The sequence below is a fragment of the Lemur catta genome, chromosome 10 (genome assembly GCF_020740605.2).
Source record: "Lemur catta isolate mLemCat1 chromosome 10, mLemCat1.pri, whole genome shotgun sequence".
In the NCBI taxonomy this organism is placed as follows: Eukaryota; Metazoa; Chordata; class Mammalia; order Primates; family Lemuridae; genus Lemur; species Lemur catta.
Genome location: NC_059137.1, coordinates 48517653 through 48543037, shown reverse-complemented (window position 1 = coordinate 48543037; position 25385 = coordinate 48517653). Strand labels below are relative to the sequence as shown.

The window sequence follows — 25385 nt, the reverse complement described above, 5'->3', positions numbered from 1 at the left end:
CTACCTGGGAAAACCCAAAATGAAAAAAACCAGGTTCTAAACTTCACTTTCACTTTTCAACTTGTACTTGAGACACAAGACACCGAATGCCGCTGAGCAGCCTGCTGGGGAAAGCTGCTGAAGGTGCAGAGTGCTCTGGGAGGAAAGGGGAGGCGTGTGCCCAGGGAGGACCACCTGGCTCAGACAGGTGACAGAGCAGCCACTACTCTGCGACCATAGCTTCACCTGCTGCTGTGTAAACCACAGGAGGAGGAGGGAAGCCCAGCAGCTCTCCCACTGTGTGCAGATCACCCCGGCAGACTCCTCTGTAATGGAAACCACTGGCAGAACGTGAGCTGGTGGGGGTTTTCTTATTTTACTTCTAAAATAGAAACTTTTATTTTTGTTCATATGAAAATTCCGGATTGTTTTAAGCAACATTGTGAACAGGTTAAAAATATCTTTCCTGGTCATAACAACACTCTCCCAATAAACCTCAAGAAATTAATTAGACTCCAGAGATATTCCTGTGATTCTGCAGAATGTGTCCACGGCCCATTAACCTGGGCAGCCGCTGGGAATCGCACATGAATCAACTTATAATTAATGGGTTTTGTATGCAAGATGAAGGATCTAGCTTAATACGCAATAATAAATAGTCTCTTATTTTACATTTATATTAGACATTCCCTATATATTTTTCCATATGCCTAAATTTTTACCTACAGCTGTTTTGATACAAAATTATGTCTTGGGGAGAAAAATCACCTCATCTTTATGTTTCTGCAAAAACCTTCCTATTCTGGATTTTGTTAGACACATTGCAAAAGATGTAGGTGCATTAATAAGAAATTGAATGTTGTATAAATAACAAGGAAATTTTTTTCATGACTCTTGGAGATTGCCATCAGCAGAATCTATTTTTCCTGGAATTTTAAGAATGATAGTCTATTATATATTTGACAGTGTGCAAGTTTGGAATTCTTAAATGGTCTCAAAGCCTTCATAAGTATCAAACGTGTTCACAGTGGCTTCTCACATAATATACATGTTTGTGTGTGTGTGTAATCTTGCAGTGAGTTGATAAATCATTTCAGCCAACTAATTGATTTGTGACCTTTTGTCCTTCCCTGGGTAAGCAGTGGAGTAAGCAGCTGGCATTCTCCATCATTGGCTCAGGAAACAGAGTGTGGGTGGCTCTGTGTTTGCAATGTTGGATGCAGACCATACTGTACACAGTGAAGAGTCCCACTGCATTGGTATGGATCCGCCTTAATAGATGCACAGCTCTTTGCATGCACACATCTGTTTTCATGCATCAGTCCCAACTGTCAAACAGCTGCTGGTGGCAGATGATATTATTCTTAACCTCATCTCTTGTGGAACCAGGTATAAATAAATAAATACAATCATATTGTTTAATTATCACTTTATTTTTACATGGTCGGAATTGGAACTGTCACACATTCTTGCCACTGTGGCAACATCTAGATCCTTTCTTAGCTGCTTTCCTGGATGATGAGTGGGACAGAGGGACAAGAATTGGACAGAACATATCAAAAATGAGGCTAATGACAGTGGAAGAGAAGGTAAAGCTGAATAACAACAGGTGACATGGCAACTCAAAGCACAGAAAGGAAGGCATGGAAGGAAACAGTATCTGCCAAAGGACCCATGTTTGCAGCTTACTTAAGAAAAGACCGAAGAGGGTGGAGAAGGAAACCGGCCTGTTAGAACACAGTCTAACACTGACCACAGTGGGCTGGAGAGATGGTGAGCTCAGCAGCAGCTCCAGGAGCCAGGCAGTCCTCTCCAAATCAGGGCCTCGGGAGGTGCAGGAAGAGGAATGACATGCTACTAGGACAAACACAACATGCACACGTAGGCCAGAGCTCATCATACACCTGGCTGGGGTCCTACGGCCCCTGACGCCTCATGGAAAGTGGTGTCAGCCACTGTCTGTTGACAGCTTGCCTGGACCTAATCTGGCTGAGAGGACCCGGGCGGCACGTACGAAAACTCACCTGCATGGGAACAAGGCTTCCAATCAGCACCCTCCCTATAATTAATCATCAAAGCACCTTTAACATAACTGGATTAGGATTCAAGCTGGGGCTAATCCAAGATTAGATTTGGGGGATGGGAGGAAGGAAGTAAGAGAGTTCAAGGGCCTATTGGGTAACACCATCTAGCAGTGTTCGCTGTATTAACTGAGCGAGAGGCAGCCAGGATTGGAAGAGTGATGTGTCTCCTGTGAATACCAGTCTGGGTAGCACCTGGTGCCTCTTCTCTATAACATTTCTCTAAGAAGGCCGCACAGCCTGAGAGAAAATTCCAGAACCCAGTGGTTGGTGTTTGATATGAGCCTGTAATCTGATCATGAATACTGCCCATCCAGGGAACCACATGTGCTTTTAGGCCATTTGGACAGCTGTGGCCACGGGTGTCCAAGCTCCTGGGTCTCCAGGGAGATTGTACCTTTCATTGGTCCTTTGCCCACTTCCTCCCAGTCATGCCATAAATCTCACTACCTGGCTTTAAGGTACCTCTGCATTCTTCTCCATACTTCATGACTGATACAATCAAAGTGAAGGTCTTGTCTTCAGTCTCAAAGAATCTGTGAATAAGAACTAGTATTTTGAGCTCCTAATTTCCTTTCTTGGGAAGTACATGGACACAGATTTCTCTTTGCAACATTGCCTTTCTCAGCTTCACTTTTGAGGCCTTTGGCATTCTCAACCCTTTTCCCATGAATCCCTGAGGTGGGAGCTGCAGGAAAATGACTTCACACATTTGAGACCTCAAAATTCTGACATATAAAACAGAAAGTCAATAGAAGTATCTATGCGGTGTTCATTTTATTAGAATGAAAAACAGAGGTAGAGAAATCAATGAGAACAAACATTTAAGTGTTAGCTGATGGGAAAAATGATAAACATATTTATTTTTTTCAATCAAAGAGCTAGCATTTTTTTTTTATATTGGTTTGACTTGTTTGTGAAGATCTAAAAATTAAAGCTTTCTTAATACAAACAGTAGTTTCTTGCTAAAGTTGTCTAATACCTGTCAAGGAAACGTGTACGAATACTGGATAGTATCACACCCATGAAAGGATTATTTTCAGTAGTGCATGGAAGTTAAGAATATGGGCTTTGGAGTCAGGGGTGTCAATCTGCACCCAAGATCTGCCACTTAATAGCTGTGTGACTTTGAGCAAGTTGCTTCACCTCTCTGAGCTTCAGTTGTAAAGAGGGATGATAATTGTACCCATAAGGTGGTGGTGAAGGGTAACGAGATAATGACACGCACTAAGCAATCAGTAGTGGGAAGAGCCACAAAGAAGAATGAAGGACAACCCATGGGACACAAAACAGGCATTTAGAGAACTTGGTATTTTCTGCAGGTTTGTTAAAACAAGTTCAACACTACTTACAGAGCTTTTAAATAGGCATTCATTGTGCAACAACAAAAGATATTCTGTAATGTCCAGGCCAGTATTTAAAAAAGACCTCTTCATCAATCCTACTTTTCTGTTGTCAGATCTATGCGGAATCAAAACATAGACCACAACCACGGGAGTCAGATGTAAAAAGTGGACACTTCATTTATCTGACTGCCAGCATTCCAGCTTGAAACCTAGACACTTTTCCTTCTAGTATTTGAGTGTGAGCCTGTCTCTCCAACTAGGTTGTCTATCCATTGGAGGCAGAGACCCTATTTCTCTTTAGATCTCTCCCAACAGAACCTAAAACTGTGTTCTTCTCATATCATGTGCTCTCCTCACATTTCTTAAATAAAGAACACAAATGCACAGCTCCCAAATGATGGTGAAGTTTACGATGCTTTGATTTGTTGAACTTCCCTGAACTTACAGAAATCAGGAAAGCTGCCGCTGATGTCTGCGGCTTCTTGACTGTTGATACTGCATCACTATCTAGGTTAAGAGGGCTTTTGAGTGAGGCAGAGCAGACAGCTAATTCAAAGCTTGGCTCTAACAGTTTATGAGCTGTGTGGACCTTTCTGAGCCTCAGTCTCTCCTTCTGTGAAATGGGGACAAGAGCAATTAATACTTATTCTCAGGAGGGTTTTTGGAGGATCAGATGAGAAATGTCTATAAAGCACTTTGCATTGGGGTGGTACAAACATCTTTAGTTGAGACCTCTCTTCATCATGTGCCAAAGGTCCACCTTGAACATCTAAGTCACTCCAGCACAAGGTAGTCAAATCCTACTCAAACTCTAATTATCTCTGTAGGTGGGCATCAATCTATACTTGACATATGCAAGTCAACAAACCCCCCTACACTTCTTCTTACCTTCAATACAAGGAAAACTGTCAAAAGAAAAACTTTCCATCTGGCAACGACTTCCTTGGCTAACTTCCAGAACCATGTTTTGCAATATTAACAATTTATCCTGAAGGTGAAGGTATAAAAAAAATTTTAAAAAATCTGTGAATTTATTTTTATTGGAGGGTAAAAGTGTTTTGAAGTTTTGTAAATGGGCAGTATGAGGCTGGAGTATTTGTAATTTCCTACCCTAATCTCTACAGACATAGCACTTATTTTTGTAGATCTATACAATTTTTAAGTTTCTTGCAGGATATCTGGGTTAATATAGCACCACTATCATTTTCCCCCGTCTTTATGCATGAAGAAATTTCATCAAAAAAACCCCATGAATTTCGAGTTAAAAGATGTCTTCTAAGATAGCCTGATATTAAGCTTTTTGTTTGATTTCACCTCAAAAAGGATATATAGACTACCAAAATTAATGGCTTTCCATTAAAAGGCTTTCTTTGGTCATTATTCTCTTATAGCAAATGTTTATGCCAGTGCAAGTATTTTTTTTAACTTAAAAAAAACCTTAAGAGAAGGAGGTTAAATGAGGAAACAACGAATTCTCACTTCTTACTCAAGTCAGAATGAAAGGCATATTTTAACTTTCAAATTCTAAATCTCACTCAAAAAAGCTTTCAAAGTACTGACTCATTGCAGAAGTTCTGCTTAACATTCTGTGGGGGATAGATGTTCATGTGTTAAACTTCCCTAAGAGGCTCTGAAATGTGTATAGGTTTGCCTGGGGACAGTAGTACTCAACATGTGGTACACATATATGTCATACATGAGGTGTTAACCGACATAATTTTGCCCTGTGGAGTTCTTTTCACATCTGAATCTTCCAGATCTGTGTTAATGAGTACTTCTTTTTGTTTTATGAGATTAAAACTTCTCACTTAGGCTTTTGGAAGCAAGGCAGGAACTTTGCAAATAAAAGTAAATGGCTGAACTTTCGAGTAATTACTGTGGTTTGAATGTGTCCCCCAAAATTTATGTGTTGGAAACTTAATTCCCAATGCAACAGTACTGGGGGGTGTTTGGCTTTTTTGGGAGCCTTTCTGAATAGATTAATGCTGCTATGAAAAGGGTTGCAGGAGTGGGTTCTCTCTCTCCTGCTCTTCTGCCATGTGAGGACACAACATTCCTCTTCTCTGGAGGATGCAGCATTCAAAGCCCCATCTGGGAAGCAGAGACTAGGCCCTCACCAGACACTGAACCTCCCTGTGCCTTGATCTTAGACTTCCCAGCCTCCAGAACTGTGAGAAATACATTTCTGCTCTTTATAAATTACCCAGTCTCAGGTATTGCTATAGCAGCACAAAACGGAGTAAGATAGTAATTTTCCATTAGCTTCTGAGTTTCAAGGTTTTGTGAACACACATACACACACATAGCTACCTCTTAGAGAAGGACCACTTAATTTTCATGTCCTCTGACTCTAGCCCCTTCATTAAATCCTCATTCTGCCTTTTCAAGTTTCCTGCACACCCAGACACAGGTCTTGTTACTGCTGCCATGTCTGTCTCTTCACTCTTCTCATGTACTTCCTTATTGATGTCCTGGTGCTGTAACATTCTGAGGCACCAGCCCCCCAAATGACCAATGCCACATCTGTGGTCAAATCGGGAGTCAGAAAGATACCCAGCATGTGGCCCAGTGCCTTGAGCACAGCAGGCATCCTGACAAGGTGCCAAAGAACCACAGGGGCCAGGCATGGAGAGGCAGGAAGTGGGTTGAGAAAAACAATAGGGAGTGGTGGGGATTGTGGAAAAGGGGCAGCAGGCACTCAGCTCTAGCTGTGGCCTCCATGGGGAAATGCAGGCAGGTACAATGTTGACATCATCCAATTATTATGGAAGCCAGATATCTGGCTTTTTATGTAAAATCACTTGATTTTTAAATGTGGTCAACTAATTCTAAATTTAAAAAAAACAAAAAACACTGGAACATATTTGGCTTGTCAATTTGTAACCCTTGGTTTAAAATCAGGCTGCTTAGTCCAATTTTCTTACGAATATTAGTTGAATGAATGAATAAATGAGACCAGCCAGGCTGTTGGAAATGAAGAGGTCCTTGCCAGGCAACTCTTCTGCAGAAGGTCAAGGACTCTGGCTCACTTCCTTGTCCCCCTCCAAGCTTGTATCTCTCACCTGGTGGAGGTAGCAGAGTCTGCTCATCTCTGGCTTGGAATCAGACTGGATTTCAGCACCTCAGGCTCCTCTGGGAGCATCACGGTGGAGCCCATGCCACTGAGTTGTGATGATCCCATGACTAATTCCCTCCTTTATGCATATTCCTGCCCGGAGAGCTCTGCTACCACACAAGCCAAGAGAGTGATTTTTTTTGTTTTGTTTTGTTTTAAATTTTATTTTGGGGAGGAATGGAAATGGCTCATTAGGCGTAACTGTGCCCAATTATCTTGCAGGGACATATCTGGATTATGGAAAATACAGTGGAAGGTTCTGAAAGGTAGGTTAGGATCACAGAGGGAGATGCCAATATAATTGTGTGGGAATTATCATCCTCGAACAGTGAACAATAATGTGTGGTCATTACTGTGGATCATCCAGATGGTTCATAATGAAATGCCCAAGCGAGTCCCCAGATTTTCCAACTTCTTATAAATTTGTCACCTAATTTGCAGCCTTGCTCCTCTGTGGTGTTGCTTAGCAATATCAGCGGTTACTGATTTCTGTCCTGTGAGGCGCTGACTCAGGCCATATTTCACCTTATTTTACATGCTCTGGAAGATCAAGCAAGAAAAACGGGACCCGGATGTGCCGTTCTGCTGCTTTCCTTTGGAAGGAGGTTGGGAAGGGGGAGAGTACAGCAAAGAACAAGCAGGCTTCTGGAAAGGATTTTTAAAGAAAAATAAGGAATAACCTAGATAAGAGAATCAAACCAAACAGACTGGTTAAAAAGATTTCCTGCCTTTTTATAGACATCCTTTTAATTGTATAATACTTTGTTAAAGTGTTTTTTCCTTTTTCCCAAGGCAAGGAAACAAACATATAGTGTGAAAGCTCCACGTATAGTCTGGAGCCCTGTAGATCCTGACTTGACAGCTGGTCTGCCACTTACTAGCCATGAGACCCTGGGCAAGTTACCTAACTTCTTTCAGACTTAGTTCTCACACTTACGGAAATGGAAACAATAGTAGTTGTCTTATAGGATTGTGGTGAGAATTACAGTTACTTAACACATGAGTGACACATAATATTCTCTAAATATATGGTAGGTATCACTATGACTTTAAAGTATCAGTTGGTTTTCCTTCAAATGCATTAGGAAGCTCCCATAGATTGCATTCTTCTGATCGTCACAGAATCAGAGCATATCTGGTATCAGGAGACCTTATCACTAAAATGCAGAACAAGGAGATCTTGTAACATAGCATAAGTTTTGGAGTCAATAGATGTGGATTCTAATCCCCACTTTGCTCTTTTTAGCTGTGTGACTTTGTAGCAAGATAACCATTCGAAGCCTTAGTTTCAGCATCTGTACAATGGGACTAACTCTAGCACCTCCCCTATTAGGTTGTTGTAAGGGGCTTGTGCTATGCTCAGAACATTAGAAGTACTTTTATTATATATTAATATACACATCATCATTCTATGATTGGGCCAAAGCCTAGCAAGTGATGAGCTGTCCAGACTAATAAGCCACAATAAGTGATCACTCAGGATTAGAACCTTGTTCCTAATATTCTTTTCACAAGTTTATATTGAAGAAGAAACAGGTAAAAGGAAAAGAATGACAAAAATAATGACCAGTTATGTTATGCCAAAGGAAGTCTATGAATGTCATATTCTTTTCTATAATCTGACATTAGGTACATTGAGACTGGTGGTATTATTTAAAGAATGTACAACTCAAGGAGAGAGATAATTTAAAGATCTTAAAGTTTCTGCTGTTCAGGAAAGTGGCAGTTGTCTAATGGTTAGGAGGGTGGGTTCTGGGATCCAACAATCTTGGATTTGAACTTGGCTTCATCAACTAATGCCCTTGTGTTCTTGGGGAAAATTATTTAACTACCCTAAACTTAAGTACCCTTATCTGTAAAATGGTTATAATAAAAGTTCCTATCTTACAGGATTCATGTGGAAAGTAAATGAGTTAATCTATGTAAAATGCTTAGCACATGTCTGGCTCATATTAAGTGTTCAATAAATGTTAGTTATTCATATTGCCACTATTACTGCTTTCATGTGCATCAATTCAGAGCTCTAGCTGAATATTCAACATTCTCTATGGTCTTCTTTTTCAGCTGGAGTTTAAAGGGAGAAAATAATATTGTTGAAGACAGTGAAAAAATACAGTTTGAATAGCAAGAAACATAGAATATCTGAAACCATGCAACATTTGGAATTATTTCAGATGATCCGTTTGAGCTCTTCTAATAAAAAGTTTCTAAAACGTATTCTCAATAAATTTTTTTAGGGTTGGTAGGGAGGTTAGGAAGCTAACATTTTCACTAATGACATCTTCTAACATCTTAGGTACACTTTTGCATCTCCATAAATTGAAAGATGATGTTTACATAATCAAGGAAAAGTACTTTCTGACCAAATCCTATCAAATCTGGGGTGGGAGTGACAAACACCTTTATTACCCAGTCTTAAAAGTGGTGAAACATTCTATTCTCTTCCTTTTTTTTTTTTTTTAAAGATTTATGAGGTGGTAGGTATATATAGGCCCATTGTTTTCTTTCCTAGAAACATGAGTTTGGTTATATTACATGTGACTAAGATCCATGGTGTGGCGGGTGGGGGTAGGTAGGCAGTTAGGTGATGCTAATGCCTCTATAACCCATACTCATGGTCCAAACCAGTCACAAAGCCCAACTAATTCCACCCCTAAATAGCCTCAACTTTGTCTTTTCTACTCCATTCCCACCACCCTTGTCTTAGTCCAGGGTCTTGCCTAGGCTATTGCAATAGCCTTGTTTGAACACTTCTTTCCCTATCTTTCTTACCACCTGTCTATTCCCAGCACCATTTACCTGTCTTTCACAATGTTATCAGGGTTTTCTTTTCAAAATACAAAATGAAAATACAACACATCTAATCCTACACATACTGTCTTTTTGTGTTGGAATTTTTCTACTTCTCCTAATTTACTTAATCCTTTAGAACCCAGTTGAGGTTTTCTTCTCCAGGCAGCATTCTGGAATGTCCCCATCCCTAACAGAGGTCCCTTTCCTCCTGTGCATCTGTTCCAAGTATACACTTCTGTTGTGTGCTCATCAAATGTAACTTAACCTACTTGCTTTCCACCCTTTAGGGCAAGAACTCATTGTACTCATTTTGTTAATTCCAGCACCCAGTACAGTTCCTGGCATTCTGCAGGTGTTCAACAAATGCTGCTGAGTGGAATGAAATTTCAGTTAGTCTTCCTCAGCCTTGTTGCCTTGGGTACTGATGCCTATGATTCTTTCCATCTAACATCACAAGTTCAACTATTTTGTCTTCACTATCTCTACAGGGAGGAAGCCTGAGAAGGGAAAATACATGTGCTCTTGACTCTTGGAATCCCCTGCATTGCTTCTGTAAAGTAGGAGGGTTTACATCATGCAAAATAGTCATCAAGAGAGTCCATAGCACACAGAAGACAAAATGGCGGCAATATCTTAAAAATGGAGATGGAAAATTCTGGTGCACAGAATGGATGCTGCATGCTGGCTAGAGAACAGCTTGTGTAAACTTCTGGATCCCATCTTGAATCCTGGCTGGATTCAATGGTTTCAACTAGGCAGAAAGAATCTAAATTCTCTAGATTATATCCAGCTGTTGGGTCAGCACAGATGGGTTTCTGCTCTCTGGTGCATGAAGCATCAAACAATATCAGAAAAGCATACAAGGAAAGTATGCAAGGGAGGAAAGTAAAACCAATAAAATGAGAAACAACCACAACAGCCAACTTCAGCCATTCAAGGGAAAAAAAGGGCAAGGGAAAAGAGAGAAGTATGAGAAGGTAAGAGAATTTGAGAGCAGTGTGAAATTAAGGGAAAAAAGACTGGAAGACAGAAAATTAATGCCACTGACATGGAAGTAAATCAAAGTAAGCATTATCCTTATAATTATATATCTACACTGTAGTATTGTTCAGGATGTCATTTGACTGAATACTTGGATGCAATAGAAAATGGAAATAATTACCCAAATTATGAAGAGCTTACAAGAATGAATTTAATGTAGAAAGAAAGTTCACACAGTGCTCTAAATTTCATCTAAGTGTAAATCCATTTACCATTACTCTTATTTGGGTATTATACTGTTTAAGTGGGACTATATAAATGGGTTTAACATCCAGGACATAAAGAAAGGGTAGAAGGTTAAGCTTTGTTTCACAAATAGTCAATTATGCATCTGAGATTAAACAGCAAATGTCTGCCAGTGAACCAGAGATCTGCTGACATTGGAGGAGGTAGGGCACACCATTAATTTCTTACTTGCAAGCTTTCAAATGGTAGCTTAAGGATGTTTCAGCAAAATTAAAAAATTAATTGCTTTTCCAGGTTTTATTATATTTGAAAGTGAAATTTTTTTAGTCTGCTGAACATCTCTGGAGCCAAGATGAATTCTTTTTTTTTCATTTGTTTAACAGCCATGGACCCCAGATGAAATCTGACTTTTTTGGAAGGAAATTAGTTAATTATCATGTCACATGATTTCCTTCTTATTGACAAAGGACAGGAGAACTTTGTAAATACTGAAACTATAATTATACAGTTTCAGCATAACTTTTGTTCTACCAGAAGTCAGTTGATAGAAAATCAGTTCTTGTGTTATCTTATAGATAGGTATACCAGGACCTCAAGATATGGCACGTGGTAAATATGCTTCTTTTGAAAGAAAAATATAGAAAAGATAATTCAATGACTTATTACCCAACCACCGAACTGCTGTCTAAAAATTTTATGGCTGCAAGAAAAAAAAGAAAAAGCAATTTATTTGGCAAATAGCTACACAGAACTAATGATGTGGCAGGCACTGTTCTATGTGCTTTGTGAATAGCACTCCACTGAATACATTTAACAGCCCTAGGAGACAGATATTATTATCTTCCCTATTTTACAAAAGAGGAAGCTGAGTTGCAGAGAAGTTAAATAACTTGCTCAAGGTCACACAGCTAGGAAGTGGCAGAGCTGGGGTTCAAACCAAGGTGGCTGGCTCCACAGTGTGTCTGCTCAACATCTAACTATGTCATTCCTCCCAGGAATCTGATGGCAAGAGGCCACCATGAACACACCAAGCAGGGGAGACAGAGCCTATGTAAATGCACCCACTGTGTGATGTCACCTTTGAGCTCCTAGTATCAGCTCTTCACGTTCTAAACCTTGCTAGCATTGATGGGGTCAAGAAAAGAATTTGTAACTTTTTCTGGAAAGGAAACTCTTCATGACCTATTGTGTCATTTACGGAAGTGTATTGCATGGACAAAAAGATGACTATCTGGAAAAAGATTTTGCAGAAATGACAGAGCAGAATTTTCATAGTTTTCTAAAATGAGATCAATCCGCCATGGAATTTAACGCCTACCAATGATAGTGGTTCAGGCCTAAGGGCCTTAGAGTTAATGCAATGCTATTATACATTCACTATTGGCTTTTGGGCTTAAGTGCTGCCACCTGGGAAGTCAAAGCGAGCAGTAGCAGCGTAGGTTACTGCAATTGCGTATCTCTTAAAGGTCAGGTTCAATAACAGCATTTAAGCTGGTTTTCAGGAAGTTAACCAGTCTAGGACAAGCACTGGCTAATGTTCCCCCAGGGACTTGTCTACAGTGGGGGCTTGTAAAGGAAACTATTCCCAGTGGGATTATCACTCATGTCAGCTTGCAATAGGCTATGTTTGTGAATGAATGAGTGAATATATGAACACATACACACACACACAAAATACAAACCAGTTTGATAGAGACCTACAAGCTTAACATAAGCAACAAAGCTGCCTCTCTACAAACACGTGTGTGCCTGCACAGGTGTATAATATTGTCTCATCTGAGCCCCAAGACAACATGTAAAGGATGGTTGGTGTGGGTGAGGAAATTCTTTTTAATGGCTGGGGTGAAGAGGCTAGACTTGGTGGATCTCATAATGCGAGGTCAGGAGAGACATGAGGCCCGGCTGCCACTTGAGGATTTGTGTTTACAATATGATCAGCACGCAGAGGTGAGTGCAGAGCACGCTGCAAGTCCCAGACGGAAGAGCCAACTGGGAAGAGCTTTCGCTAGTATCAGAGGGAGCCACTGCTTTACTGAACGCAAGTCATTCAACCTCATTCCATTAAGTAAGGCCCTGCTATTTATTAAACAATCAGAGGTGACTTTAGCTTAAATGCCTTTCGTTTGGGAGAAAACACCTTTGAATGCTCTCATATCACAGATGATATCTGTTGATCAATATGCATTTTGAGTGGGCAGTCTTTGGCAAAATGAAATTGCTTTTTCACCTTCAGTGATTGCCTTCATCCTTTGGTCCCCCACGTAATCATGTCTGTGACAGCTGCTTTTTATCTCTGGGAACTTTAAGTCCTTACTTCTGAAGGAGATCCCTTTTGAGCATGTGATAAGTTCCAGAGAAGAAAGAGAAAGCTATAACTTTATGGATGCTTCATTGTCTTTTTCCTTCTTCATGCTATGTTTAAGCTCAAATGCCATCAAAATCAATTTTTTGGCTGCATGCTTTTGTGGCCTTTACTTCAAAGCAAATCTTTCTGAGAAAGAGAGAGAGGGAGGGAGCAAGAGAGAAAACTGCATACTCAAAAGCATTTATTTCAGTGAGACCATTCACATTCCCTTAAGCTCCAAATGATATTTATTTATAATGCGTACAACACAAAGGGAGATTCAATTTCAACATGTTTGACGTTCAAATATGGAATAATGCTTTACTATTCCCTAAAGAGAGGTTCTATTTAGCTTGTCCTGTGTTTGCTCTATGAGAGGCATTAACAGCCTGCCCTCCTCTGTCCAGGGATTTATACAACTGTCATCTTATCGAGCCATGGCCAGTAGATTGGATTTTATTCTTTTCCAGACTCCTGGATGAGTGGAAGAAGTTCAGGCTCTGAAGTCAGGCTTAGGAGCTGGTGACTCTGAGCAAATCATGCCACCTCTCTGAATCTCAGTTCCTCAGAGGTAAAACATGCATATGAATTCCCATAGCCATTGTTGAGAGAGTTACACAAGATCACTACCAGGTGCGTGGCACAGAGCAGGTACTCAAAACGTTCCACTCTTTTGTTTTTGTTTCTTTGCCATTTCTTAGGTCCCTAGCTTCCTATGCTGCAATCACACACACACACACACACACACACACACACACACACACACACACACATACACACACACACACACAGTCTCTCACACATCCCTAGCGCCCCTCAACAGGAGAAACTGCTCGAATGTTAGTTCAGTGGGCAAAAATCCACGTGTCTGCTCATCTCAAAGGAGCCTCCATTTCGGTTGGGCCAACAATGTGTAGTTTTGGGTCTCCCTGAGCCAGCTAGTTCCTTTGCTTGCTTGCGCCCCTCATCTCCTTCGAGAACCCGCTCTCAAAACTCACTTTCTCCAGGAACACTTCCCTAACGGCATGTCCTCAGGGTTCACACAATGCTATGGATTTCCTCAGGATCCGGCAAGCTGAGCTCACCTGCGTTGAGGGCTTACTTGGGGCCAGCCGCCATGCTCGCTCTGTAGGTGCGCCAGGGTACTTGTCATGACGTGATGCTGCATGCATACATGTGTGCTTTCACTGCCTCGGGAATGAGGACCTTGTTCCTTTAGACAGGTGATGCTAATGCTGCCCCTCTCCTGCCTCACACACTGGTTCCCCAAGAGCAATTAATGGATTCGTCCAGGGTAGTGGTGCTCCCACCCTATTCCAGTGAACCCCTCAGAGACGGCCACAGAGGAGACCCCAGTTGCCTCCGATTCAGCCTCTCTGCCTTCCTCCCAGAGCATCTAAAAGCAGATGCTTTGTGATAGCTCTTGACCTCTGATGGGCACCTGTTTTTGGTTCTTTTTTTGTCAAAAGTATCTTCGCTCTTCTTGCTTATTTTACACACATTTACAAATCAAGTTATGAAGTCCCATGAAATATCTTTTTGAGATTTCAATTAGGATTGAGTTGCATTTAAAGTTTAATTTGGGGAGAACTGACATCTTTATAATATATCAGCATTTATTTAGATCTTCTTTGATGTTCTTCAGAAATGATGATGATTATTATTCTTGCCATAAAGTTCTTAGATAGTTCTTTTGAGTTAATCTTTGCTATTTTATGGTTCTGTGGCAGTGGGGTCTTTATTTCTTTTGTGTTTATTATTGCTAGTCTACAGCCAGGCTATTGAATTAGGCACACTGATAAACAATCTAATATGAGCAAACTCTTAGTCATTCTAACAGTTAAAAAACATTATTTACTCTTCCCTGTGGGAATTTTTTTGAACAAAAGGCTTTGCTATTAAAAAAGATATTTGGAAACCCATGATCTAGAGTACAGGGAAGATGGTGAAAAATTAGATATTTGCTACTCATCTGTGAGGTTTTTCCATTCAAGATGGTCTGGAATTCAGGCCACGGAGGCCATCTGCTTATCCCCTATTGCCTGAGCCAGACTGATGAAGAATGGGAGAGATGGCATCAGGATGTCACAGCAGCCATCAGAGAGGAGGGAGGAAGCAAACTGTCCTTCAGAAAGGCGGGAGAAACACTCCCAGGAGACTCCCCACCCAATATGAATGATGAGTAATAAATATTATTGTAAATAAAATATAATAATATTAAAAGTTATTATAAATAATAATAATAATAATAAATGTGTTGGCTGGAAAGTAACAGCAGAAGAGACTGCTCTGAGGCCATAAAGTGAGCTTAGCATGGGGAATATTTTCAGACAAGGCAGGCAAGATACTACGAGTACGGGGTCACTTTCAGACATCTCATTGCAGGATTCTGAAGGTTTTGCCATGAAAAACAGCCTCTAGGGAATTATGTATCAGGCACAGGACCTGCTGGATTAAACTGGCCCAAACTCTGTAGTTAAATAATCCTTTAGTTCAGTTTCAGGCCCACTAGATAAGTAGTATTCCTACTTTTGTGTTTCTTAAGGCATCTAATGCACTTATTTGTTAAATATTGGTATTAGTAATTAAATTGTTGTTACAACGAAGAAATGTAGATCATATTTTGCATCTCCACAAGGAAGGAGAAATTACTAGAAGAAGAATATCCAAGAGTCCATAGAAATTGAATGAGAAACTTCTCTTTTTGCAGTTTTCTTCTCAAACTCATCTTAACACCAAATTACATGGTGGATGCTATTTCACAGGTGTTTGAATTTGTCAAACAAATGAATGGTTAAAACAACAAACTTCTTTGAATCTCATTGTAATGGTCATTCTTTGAACATATATAATTAGGCCAAGGGAACACAGGTGAAAGAACCAACCCTATGTCAAAGAGAAGAAAAGGAAAGGAAATGAAGTCATAGAAAAACATTTGGAAGGAAAAGAGGAAGAAGGGGACAAGAGAACACATCAATAAGGTGAGAGGCAGAAAGCAAACATTTCCCATTGCAGCGGTGACTCTGGAACTAGAGGGAGATTTATTCAATCATCCAGCAAATATTGACCGAGAACCTACTTCATGTCAGTGCCGTGCTAGAGGCCGGGGATACAATGGTGGCCAAACCAGATGTGATTGTTATTCACCACTGCAAGACAGTCACGAATTGAATAGGACTTTGTTGGGCACAACAAAAGAGCCCTTTGACAGGGCATGGATTAAGAAAATCTACATGGCTAGAGATATACAGTTCTCCAGCAAAAAAATCACAAAAGCAAGTATTCATTCAATGTATTCAACAAATAATGTGTTGGGGCCCACTTGTGCCAGGCACTGGGGATAGGGCGAAGCTTGCTCTGAGTCCTGCCCTGTTGGAGATGTAAGGGTGGAGACAGGCAGCACACAACGAACAAACCCATTGATGGTGATGAGTGTTAGGGAGAATATTGAGCAGGGCAAGGGGGATTGAGGACTCTAAGTATCATTACTTTGATTCTGATATTTTAGAAATGTTGATTGAGTCAGGCCTCTCTTATCAGGTGACACTTGAAGATTGGCTTGAAAGGAGGGAGGACAGGAGCCATGAGGATATCTAGGGGAAGAGAGAACATGTGCAAGTGCCCTGAGGCAGGAGTGTGCTTAGAATTTGTGAGAAGGAGCTGCTAGGCAGCCAGAGAAGTAGAATCGAGGAAAAGACACATGAGAGGAAAGAGAGAAGGGCAGAGTGAGATGAGGAGAGAAAAAGGAGAGGAGGGCAGAAGAGGGGAGGAGGGGTGGGAGGAGGAAAGGAAAAGAGGAGAGAGGCGGAGAGGCAAGCGCAGGGAGCGTAGGGCCACTGTGAAGGCTTTTACTGATGGTGAGATGGTTTTGAGCAGCGGTGGGGCACAATTTCACTTACATTTTGGGGAACCTGCATTCTCAGTTGACGGGTTTGGGGCATGCCTTTTCTGAGGAATGATTCAGGGCCACTGTAAACAAGTTGGACTCCTAGGCCAGCAGAGGGCCCTTCAAAGGGAGGGAGATGGGGAGTGTGAGAAGATGGGGTGAAGGTTACTAGGGATGGGAAGAAGAAGGTGAACACATTTGACCTTAGCTGGGGTCTACCATGGAGTTACATGGTATGGTCCTGGGAAAATAGTTTCCCCCAAATCTGTCTCCTTTGAGAAGTGTGACACTGACGGGAAACTGCCCGTGAGAGGTGGGAAGAGAGAGCGTTAAGCAGCAGGGCTGGCTAGGACAGCCTGCATTAAAAACCTGGCTCTACTATCCTTGAACTGTGACCTGGGGCAGGTAAGAAAACCACCTGAAGTGTCAGTTTCCTCCTCTTTAAAATGAGGATAACGGATCCTCTCTCATTGGCTTGCTGAGAGAATTGAGTGAGATAATATTTGCAAAGCATAGTACCTGGTACCTAATAAGTGCTCAAATGTGACAGCTAAAAGAAACTATTATTATCAAGTGTAAGTACTATCTAGAGCAAGCAAGATTCTATCTTGAGGACCTTTTCTGTCCTTTCTTAGTAATAACATTTAGCACTTAACTGTCAATTATTCCTTGCCAGGCCCCATTGTAAGTGCTTTTCATATATTAGCTCATATTAGCTCAGGTCTCACTATGTTGCGCGGGCTGGCCTCAAACTCCTTGGCTCAAGTGATCCTTCTGCCTCAGCCTTCTGAGTAGCTGGGACTGTAGGCATGCACCACTGCTCCTGGCATATATTAGCTCATAAACTCTTAAAACAACCCTATGAGGTAGGTATTATTAGGATTCTCTTTTTACAAATGAGAAGGCTGAGGCACAGAGAGGGTAAACAAATCATCCAGGGTCACACAGCTAGTGAAGGCCAGAGCTGGAAGTGGAACCCAGGGGGTCTAGTTTCAGATTCAATATAAACTCTTATTATTATTAAGAGTGCCATGCTAGATTTCCTCTCTGATGGTTCAGTGCTCACAATGCTTTATCAAAGATAGAAAACAAGCCAAGTGTGGTGGTACACGCCTGTAGTCCCAGCTGCCCAGGAGGTTGAGGCGGGAGGAGTGCTTAAGACCAAGAGTTTGAGTCTATCCTGGGCAATATAGCAAGACCCCATCTCTAAAAACCACCAATCACCCACCCAACCAACTAAACAAACAAAAACAAGGATAGGAAACAGTTCTCATCTCCTTCAGTCATGTTTGGGATCTTATGTGTTTGGTTCCTTAGAACTCAGCAAATAGACAGGCTCCTAGGAGAATGACTTTGGAACCAGCTCAACCTGGGTATGGATATAATGTCCATCTGGACAAGTCACTAAACTGCCCTCTACATGCATCCATGAAGTAGGGATGATGATATTCCTATGAGATAATACACAAGTGTTCAATAAATGGAAGCTACTATTGCTAATGTGATAATGACACATTATGTTCAGGAAAAACATTATCATACAGTAGATCCTCTCTTTTTAAATAATTTTATTGCCTCTTTAAAAAATATTTGTATAATTTTTATTGTAGAATATTAGGGAGTAAAAGTGTTCTTGTTACATGGATGAATTGTATAATGCTAAAATCAGGGTGTTTAGTGTGCCTGTCACCAGAATAGTGTACACTGTACCCAATGATAAGTTTTTATCCCTGATGCCCTCCCCGTCCTCCTCCCTTCTTAGTTTCCAATGTCCTTTACATCACTTTATGACCATGTGTACCCATAATTTAGCTTCCACTTATTAGTAAGAACATGTGGTGTTTGTTTTTGCATTCCTGAGATAATTCACTTAGAATAATAATCTCCAGTTCCATCCACGTTGCTGTAAATGACATTATTTCATTTCTTTTTTATGGCTGAGTAGTATTCCATGGTGTACTCCACAGACACCACATTTTCTATATCCACTCATGAATTGATGGGCACTTAAGTTGATTCCATGTCATTATGATTGTGAATTGTGCTGCAATAAACATTCGAGTCCGGGAATCTTTTTGATATAATGACTTCTTTTCCTTTGGGTTGATACCCAGTAGTGGGATTGCTGGATCAAATGTTAGGTCTACTTTTAGTTCTTTGAGGAATCTCCATACTGTTTTCCATAGAGGTTTTACTAATTTACAATCCCACAAACAGCGTATAAGTGTTCCTTTTTCACTGTATCCATGCCATCATATATTGTTTTTTAACTTCTTAATAATGGCCATTCTGATAGGGGTAATGTAGTATATCATTGTGGTTTTAATTTGCATTTCTCTGATGATTAGTGATGTTGAGCATTTTTCCATATGTCTGTTGGCAATTTGTATATCTTCTTTTGAAAAAACTCTGTTCATGTCTTTTGTCCACTTTTTAATGGAACAGAATAGAGAACCCAGAAATAAAACCATGTAGCTATGATCAACTGATTTTTGGCAAAGCAAACAAAAACCTACACTGCGGAAAGGGAGTCCTATTCAATAAATGGTGCTGAGAAAATTGGATAGCACTCTCCTCTCCTCTGAAGGCAGCCTGCCTTGAATGTGCAAGCTGTGGGATCACACAGTTCCACCAGGACCTGGTGGCCTTCTGTGGCCACCACAATCTGGGCAGGAGCTGGGAAGTGTTTGTGTGGAGACCAGTGACAAGGAAACTGAAGGGTTGAAGCTCCCTGAAGGACAAAGGCATACAATGGGTGGAAAAGCAGTATGGCGCCCACTGCCTTAGCTCAGGTCTGTGGTGAGGGAGAGTGACCCTGAGGGGCTGGCAGCCCAGTGCTCTCTTCTCAAGAAGTTCCCAGTTCACTGGTGGGTGCAGCTTTTGGGCTTGTGAGGGTAGAGAAGCTGCCCAACAGTTTGTGAGCCTGCAGTCTGCCAGAGGTGTGGGGGGAGGAAAAACAAACACCCCCACCTACCCTTTCCATGGGCCTCCAGATTCTTTGGGGGTTGATCTCTGCTGACATCTTGCTGTGCTCCACAACTTCTCCCATGGATTCTCCAGTAGGTTCTGGTACTTTTTCCTCAGAATGACACCTGGGCTATGTTTTCTTCATCTAAATTCTTTTCTTCTTTCTGAGACAATCTGGTGACTGATGTACCTAGTCAGCCATCTTTGCCTCTCAGCTTCTGCATTTGTCTCAAATTTATTGTTTCTTTAGTCATGGTAGTAATTTTCACCCTGAATTTTTAATAGTCATTTGCCTTGTAGTGACTGTGATTGAGCACCAGAAGAGACTGTGGTCTCTGCAGATATACACGTGCCTGATATGAACGGCCTGGTCCTGCCTAGAGAGTCCTGCCTGGGCTACAGGAGCAAACATTGTGCAATTCTCACTCCCTTGAACTGAAACCAACAAAGCACAGGACGAGCAGGCCTTCAAGGGTGGAGAGAGGGAAGACATCACCATTTTTTTCTATGCTCCTCTTTTCACCAAAGGTCAACCCTGAGCATCTTTTTCCATAGCATTCTATTTTCTCCTCCTTATCTCAAACCAGAGGAAAGGAGAGCTTTTTAAAAACTCTGGCAAAGGAGGCACTTCAAGTCTTCCTAAGTAGTAGCAATAATAACAATGATAATAATATCCCTAGTCCAGGGATAGGTCGGAGCTCCCAGGATTGAGGCTGTTGTCTACACCAGGAAAACAAGGAGTGCTGGGTTGGACGTGAAGTTACAGGAGGAGGCAGAATAGCACAAGAACTACAGACACAGACTTTGAGTCAGGCAGATATAGGTTCAAATTCTGTCTCTACCATTTACGTCTTGTGTTATTGGTGAAGCAAGACAAAGCCTCTTCACACATCAGTGTCCTCTGAATGATGGAGCAGGGCTGCTGGAAGGATTAAATGAGATGGTTTATCTAGAGCACTCGGCGTAGTGCCCGGGCTGTGATAAGCACTCTGCAAGTGTTGATTGGTGGTATTACCATTAGACAAATTGATAGCCCAAGCTACTTCTCACTCAAAAAGTGCAACATCCAGCATCCTTGTTTTAGGTTCATAAAGATGTACCCCTGAGTAAATATAATGGCTTGTTTAGAGAAAATGTTAAAATCAATATGAGATACTGAATTTATTAGAAAGATCAATTCAGACTGCCGTGCTGTGATCTCAAAGACTGATAATTCTAGTTCCCTAAGACTTTCCTATAAATGAGACAAAGTCTTTACTCCAACCATTCGTCTGTGCCTTAGGTAGATTGCTTCTTCTCATGAACAATGTCCTGTTCAGAAGTTTTTGTTCCTGAAAAGGCACTGCTCAGCTTTGTTTGGACTGAACCTTCCCCTAGGCAGGCTGGCTTTGTCCCTTCCACACAGTGTGGTCTGTCCAGAGCACACTAAGGAATGATGGACAGATGAACCAATCAGTGCTGTGTGTCCCTGAGACAGGGTTAGATTAACGGTGATTTCAAATTCTTTCGTATTCTTCCCATTGACAGGGGGAGTCTCATTCACCTCCCTTTGAGTCTGCCTTGCCTTAGTGACCTCTTGGCTGAACACAGTAGAAGGCACATCTTCCCAGGCTAGGTCATACAAAGCTTTGCAGCTTCCACTTGAGCCTCCTGGAAGGTTTGCTCTTGGAACCCTTAGCCACCATGTAAGAAGTCGATCCACGTGGAAAGGTCCTGAGGAAACACAGAGAGTCAGAGGGGCCCAACCGAGCCCGGCCTTCCAGCTGTGCCTTTGTAAGTGCCAGATGTGCGAGTGAGGCCCAACCTTCAAAGCTACGCATCCAGCAGCTGAATACCATCAAGTGACCTCCAGAGATGCCACATGGAACATAAGACTCAACCAGGTGATCCTTGCTGAAATTCGTGGTCCACAAAGTCATAAGCGATAATAATATGGTGGTGGTTTTAAGTCACTAAGTTTTGGGGTGCTTTGTTGCACGTCAATAGATAACTGAAACAAAAACACAGCTGGAGTTTGTGACTCAGGCTCAGAGGCTGAACCAACCACCAATGAAGGCTTCTAGGCAAGGGCTCAATCACTGGATTTTGGAAGACAAAGACACCTGCGTGGCACAGATGAGACAAAGGGAAATGTGTTTCCATAGGCCATCTGTCCTAGACGATGTTTTCATATGAATCCGAATACTTCTCTTTGTGCACAATGACCATATGCCAGTGATGCCAATGCACTGCTCAGCCAGGTGAACTCCGGTAACATCCACGAACTGTCCTTCAGTGTGACAGGGGAGCTACTGTAGCGTTCAGGCTGTCAGCTTGGTGATGTAACCTGCCTGCTCCACATTGTTAAAAGGTGGCAGTTTGGCATGAGGATGTGTGAATTCAAGTGATTAGATGCAAACTAAAAGAGAAACGACTATTTCTGAGAGCTGTGGGTTAATTTTTTTTGGCTGTTCTCGGAATGGAAAATGATTGTGAATTTTGGGGGAAAAATACCAGAGCAATCTGTTTTCTTGGCCGCGTGCTATGGAGCAATTTTAAAGCATTGAAGTGCTTTTCGTATTTTCTAATCACTCAAGACCAGAGCTGATTATGGCTCTCAGCCTGTCTCAGATTCACACCACTGGAGCCCTCCACATCTTCCAGGGAGAGGTTTCACCTTGAAAGCAGGTGCCCGGATTCAGAAGGCACATCTTGCTACAGCAGGAACAAACAGTTTAATTGTAGCACAGCTCCGCAAGGGCCAGGTGTTTTGGAAAATCACTGATGGCCCAACTCCGAGACGACCCAGATTCACTTTCTCTTATCTCACAGAAACAAAACATAACCTCCTCTCCAAAAAGAAAAAACGAAAACAAGCCCTACCAGAAACTGAGTTCCTACAAACACAAAAACAGAGAAATTTAGATTGTTGAGATCTGTGGGCAAGGACACACACACACACACACACACACACACACACATACACACACACACACACAGAGTTGCATATGAAATAATATGGGAGGTATTCTAAGAAATTGGTACTGTGGTTTCCTCTGTGAAGAATTGGGGAACTAGAGAAAGTTGGGGGGGGAATTGATTCAGAGGAAGAATTTTTTCACCCTAACCTTTTGAATATTTTGAATTTTTAAGAGTCATGTGTTGTATTATTTTTTAAAACGATGAAGCAGAATAATTCTAAACCTGCATATGGTACTTATGATGTGCTAGGCAATGTGTTAAATGCTTTATGTATATTCACTCTTTTAATCCTTACACCAACCCTGTGATGCAGACATCATTATAAATCATCCTGATTTTACAGAAGAGGAAACTAAAGTACAGGGAGGTTAAGTGACTTGTCCAAAGTCACACAGCTAATAAATGCAGAACCCAGATCTGGACCCAGAATCCGGTTCTGGAATCTATCCTCTTAATTACTACATAACACTGCCTTGCTAAAAATAAAGATACTCAGTCGCTTGCTCATAATTGAGTTGGAACAGATAAAATCATTCCTTTCTTCTCTTATACGGTTCCCCAGGGAAATGGGGTGGAGAAAAAGGTCTCTCAAAACAGCCAAGGTATAATTCACCGACTATCTTCAACCTGTGCTCGGCTGGTCGCGGTGGCTCACGCCTGTAATCCTAGCACTCTGAGAGTCCAAGGCAAGGGGATTGCTTGAACTCAGGAGTTTGAGACCAGCCTTACCAAGAGTGAGATCCCTTCTCTACTAAACATAGAAAAAATTAGCCAGGTGTGGTGGTGTGCACCTGTAGTCCCAGCTACTCGGGAGGCTGAGGCAGGAGGATCACTTGAGCCCAGGAGTTTGAGGTTTCTGTGAGCTAGGCTGATGCCATGGCGCTCTATCCTGGGTGACAGCAAGATCAGTCTAAAAAAAAAAAAAACCCACAAAAAAACCTATGCTGCTTTAGAACTGTGCACATTTCAAGTCAATATCATGACTTTGGTCAAGTACCTTAATCTTTCTGAGCCTTAGCAACTACTAGGTATCAGGTCCTCTGCTAGGCTTTGAGGACAACTAGTAAATAAAATAGAGTCCCTGCTCTCATGAGATATCCTGTATCCTGGCAGAGACAAGCAATAAACAAATACCCAAACTGTAATGTGAGCAATAAAGAAAAATTAAAGGGTGCATTGAGAGATGAGTATTAGGGACCCTGATTTATGCTGGATGGTCAGGAAGTGTCATTTAGACAGGGTGCTGAAGAACAGAAAGGAGTAAGTAGGAAACATGGCAGGGCATGGGAGAAGGAAAAGTGTTCTAGTGGAGGGAACAGCCCATGCAAAGACCCCGAGACAGGGAAGAGTTATCTGAGGACAGAAAGGCCTGTGTGGCTAAAACAAAATGAGGGTAATTGAATTTGGAGCAAGAGGCAAATCATGTAGACCAGGTAAGGATTTTGCATATTTTCTTAAGAGCCCTGGGAAGCCAATGAAGGTTATAAGTAGTAATGACACAACCTGATTTCCTTTTTGGAAGATTACTTGGGCTGCTGTGTTGATTATAGGGGGAGGTGGAGGCAGTGGAAGAAGGGGAAGACCAGCTAGGGAGCTATTGCAGGAATGCAGGCAAGTGATGAAGATGGCTTAAAATAAAGTGCTGGCAGAGGGAGCACAGGAGATAAATTTGAGATCTATGTTGGTGGCACAATATTCTGTGAAAGGAGAACAATAATGTTATCTATGAAGTGTTATTGTGAAGCATAAGTTTATATCAAGGTGCCAAACAAAGATAACTATTACCGTAGATGAAGAAACCAAGTACTGGAGAGACCCTAACTTGCCCAAAGTCACACAACTGCTTAGTGGCAGGGAGAAAGGAGGTGAAACAGTTGGCCTGCAATCCTTTCACTCCCTCCTCTGGGTGTGCACTCTGGGAGAAAGAAAAGGAGGCTGGTGACCAGGTATAATCTCCTTGCCAAATGGACCTCTGGGCAGATAGAGTAATGATGTTGAGGATGTCCCTGGCTAAGGATTGGCTCTAGGGCATAGATCTCAGGATCTATGAAGCAGGGCTCCCTGGAGAATATCACATCAGCTATACACCTCTCTGGGGTACAATAGGGAGATGTTTCACAACTGCAGTGAGAGGTGACCCTGTGATGTTCACCTGTTATTCTGGGTGAGACATGTGTGTCCAGTGAGAAAAGATAGGATCTGAGGATCCACCCTTGGGGTCCCACGTTTTTCTTTACATCGTATGAATCTCTTGATCGCCTGTACCCTTGAAATTATTTAGCAAGCCCTGATACTGGGTAAGATATCTGTTTTAGGTGATATGATTTGACAATCACATTCCCTAGATGTGTTCAGTGGCACATAACTGTTCCCCAGATTATACTCTTTCCATGATCCCTATTAGCTTCCATGAAATATCAGGCCTGATTATAAGGTCCAGGGATGAAGGGAGAACAGACTTGGTTTACTTGAACCCCTTACTAGTGGCAAAGCTAATATTTACTTGACACATCAGATCCCTATCTAATTGAAAAATTAATTTTTTAGGATACCTATGCAATTGAAGAAACACGGTAAATCTGGCTTCATTGTGATGAAAACTGGAAGTACATGATACTGGATTCTCTGTGATGGTTCATAAGATTACCATGGGAGGTGAACAAATCAGGACTTTGGGTCTCCAATG

General features: G+C 41.6%; 1 protein-coding gene across 2 annotated transcripts in view; it reads right to left on the bottom strand.

The window, feature by feature from the left end:
- The window catches only part of SLC24A2 (solute carrier family 24 member 2), a 219206-nt gene that overhangs the window by 52981 nt on the left and 140840 nt on the right, over window positions 1-25385 (bottom strand). The gene's annotated exons all lie outside the window — the stretch shown is intronic.